Below are 3633 nucleotides of genomic sequence, written 5' to 3'. Positions count from 1 at the left end.
AGCGCGGTTGCTCCATCCCCGGCTCCCGGCGCCACCGCCTCCGCCTCCCGGCGACGCGCGACGTCAGCGCGCAGACTCACGCGCCGTGACGTTCCGCGCCACGCCCCCTGGGGAGGAGCCGGGGCGGTGCTGACCACGCCCCCGGCCGGGAGACTCCGCCCACGCGGGACGCAAGTGCAGACGTAGCGGTTCCGGGCTGCTGTGGGGAGGGGTGAGTGGGTCTCCGGGCGGGCGGGCTTTGGGGATCCCCGCGCTCACGTTGACTCACGTTGCATATAACACGCAACAAGGTATGGGCTCTCCCCCGGCACACGTTATATATAGCACACAACAGGGTGTCTCTAAGTGCCCCCCTCCCCCGCCTTGGCGCACATGTATAGCACGCAAGGGGGGTGTTGTAGCCCTGGGCACACGTTACACACAAGGCACAGCTCATTGGTGAATTGTGGAATAAATGTTGAACAGCCACACATGCCCAGTACTTATCACGTGATCAAAATGACCCTCCCGCTAGAAGAAGAGCCGTTGAGTCCTGAAGTTTGTGCTGGAAAAGGTGCAGCAGCTCTAGAGCGGGTTTCGGGCCAGCTTTCGTTTGGGCACGTGGCAGGGCCTGAAGGCAGCGATTCACGGGCAGACAGCTGTGCCACCCTGCGATGCCATGAGAGCCCTTTGCGGTGCCACGCCGTGTCAGGGCTGTTAGGTGCGCAGACGTGATTCACGGGATAAACCCAGAGGCTGCAATTAGGACTCGGTCGTGCCAAAGCCATCCTGCCCTGCTGGGGTCTTTCCAAACTCTTTGCAAAAGAAGAAGGTTATTTTCCTGAAGTCAAAATCTGAGTGGAAGCAAACAGCTGGCATTTTCCAAGGGGGCCTCGAGCTTAAAAAGGTTGAGAGCTGCTGAGTAAAACCATCAGAATCCAGCCCTGAAGAGCCAACCTTTTCCCATCTTCTCTGCCAGCTGCAGCACAGTGCTATCTAATTTCTGTTCCCTAAGGACAAATGTATTTGGCTGTGACTTATGTCGGAAAGTTACCATTTCATTATGTTTGCCTAGTTTTTAATGGACAAGATTAAAAGCACGCAACAACAGCAAAGGCCACAGACATGGCACCATGTTGCAATTATGTTCCTTGTCTTAGTCGAGATAAAAATAATGCATTTGCACCTTACCACAAAATAGCCATTTTACTCAAAAAAATCCATGTTTCCCTTTTAAGAAAGAACTGCTCCCACTTTTTTATGCTCTTCAGTCTCTTTCTTCCTCGATTCCTATTTTTTCTTTTCGCTCTGGGCCTCTAGTTTCTAAATCTACAAATGCAATAGAAGTAATAAAGGATTCATATTTAAATGGCTCAGTACCCCAACGGCAGTGCTACTTAGCAAGCTGAAATGCAAAACCCTAGAACTCTTGGTTCTGAGATGGTACCTTTTATTAAACCAAATAAATCATAAAAAAAATATATCTTTTGCTGCAAGCTTTTGGGCACACATGCCCTTCCTCAGGCTCAGGGAAAATTATAGATGGTTAAAAGTCCCCATAGGTAGAAAATAAACTTAATTTTTGCACACAGGAAGCTGAAGGTGGAAGTCTGTTCCTATGGGTCTGTAAGAGTGTCTTTGTGACACTCTTTGTGAGTTACTCTTTGATGTGCAGATGAGGCAGGATTCCTTCCCTGGTGGCGTCAGAAGGCAGGAAGGTGTAGAAATCTTTCTTGGTGTTCAGCAGTGAAGTTTAAATCTAAAATTGGCTAAAATTCAGCATCTTCCATGTTTCAGGGGTGTATTTGGTAGCTGTGTTCATCTGAGACAAAAAGGTATGATCTCTGAACCAAGAGTTCTAAAGTTTTGCATTTCTTTTGTCTCGGACCAATACAGCTACCAAATACACCTTGCAAGCTGCTCACTTCTGGGGTTATCAGTAGAAGAGCACTTACACTTCACACTGAATGTGCCTGTGTGTGTTCCAGCCTATTCTCACTGCCAAAGAACACAAAGGCTTTAGCTAATTTACATCTTCCCTCTGCTAAGGGGCCCTGGAGAAGGGGAGGGTGTTGGGGTTGTAGATGTCGATGTCTGAGACTACTTTGTGTAATGGCAAAATGGCAAATAACCTCCATGTTACACTAGTGTAAGAGTGATGATGTAGCTGGCATGGTCCAGAAATCTTGCAAGAGGCAAGGATTTCTCAAGGTGAGATATTTTATTGGACCAACTGTGTAGCAGGGATAAAGTTAGACAAGCTTTGAATGTAAGACATTCTGCCTCAGGTCTTGGGAAGAAAAATTAATAACCTGGCTGGTCACTAAGAACCAAGGACTAAACACTAATATTGGATTTATGGCCCATTATAATTTGTCTAATTCCTGCATGCCTTCCACACAAGAAAGGTGACACTGACCCACCATTTCCCATTTTGATAGGCCTCGATCTCCCAGGACTCAGCTTCCTTTCTTTAACTAACTGTGGGCACTTACACATGTGCCGAGACCCTGCTTTGACACACTGGAAATCCAACGCGTCAGAGCAGACTCAATTAATCGTGTCTGCCAGAGCACATAAATTGATGCACTCTGGCAGCCTTGTGTCATGTGCCACATGTATCAGCGGTGCAGCACACCTCTGTGCTGAGAAAATGGCTGTGGTGCGTGTTGAACTAAAACACTTTCTGTGTGCTTTAGTTCAAAGCACACTGCCATCATTTTCTCAGTGAAGAGGTGCGCTCCGCCACTGATACACATGACACCAGGGTGCTTTTAATTAGTGCGGCTCCCTAATTAAAAGCACCTGGCACTGCATCAGGAACACAGGTAAAAGTGCCCTGTGTGTCCGTTATACCTGAAAATTTATCTCAGCCCCTCCCCTAAGCTGGGCTTAATTTGTTGTTCCTGGCTTCCTACATTTAGAGACCTGAGGAAGAATGTCTTACATTCGAAAACTGGTCTAACTTTATCCCAACAACATAGTTGGTCCACTAAAAGATATTACCCTAAGAAATCCTTGCCTCTCATCAAATGACCCTGAAGATCACAGGCTCCACTAGCATGGGAGAGATGAAAAGACTTCTTCTCACATCCATGCAAATGCTCTGAGGTTAAGTCCAAACTAGATGAACCCATAGTTCACGTAGTTTCAAGGGTCGGGAGGGACCTGAACAGACCTCCGGCCTGGGGCAGGTACGAGTGCTGGGATCATACTACCCAAGCCAGATATCTATCCAACCTCCTCTTGAAGATCCACAAGGCAGGGGAGAGCACCACCTCGCTCCCTTGGGAGCTCATTCCAGAGCCTGGCAGCCTAACCGTAAAGTAATGCCTCCTGATATCAAGCCTGAACCTGCTCTCAATCAATTTGTGGCTATTATTCCTTGTTATCCCAGGTGGTGCCCAGGGGAACAGAACCTCGCCTGTTTTCTGCTGGTCCCCCTTAGTGAGTTTATAGATGGGCACCAGATCCCCTCTCAGTCTTCTCTTGTGGAGGCTGAATAAATTCAGGCCCTTTAGTCATATCTCCATAGGGCCTGGCCTGCTGCCCCCTGACCATGTGAGTGGCCCTCCTCTGGACCCTCTCAATGTTAGTCATGTCCCTCTTGAAGTGCAGTGCCCAGAACTGGACACAGTACTCCAGCTGTGGCCT

Source organism: Gavialis gangeticus, unplaced genomic scaffold, assembly GCF_001723915.1.
Source record: "Gavialis gangeticus isolate Ggan-Ray unplaced genomic scaffold, GavGan_comp1, whole genome shotgun sequence".
NCBI classification, from domain to species: domain Eukaryota; kingdom Metazoa; phylum Chordata; order Crocodylia; family Gavialidae; genus Gavialis; species Gavialis gangeticus.
Note: the sequence above shows the minus strand (reverse complement) of the source record.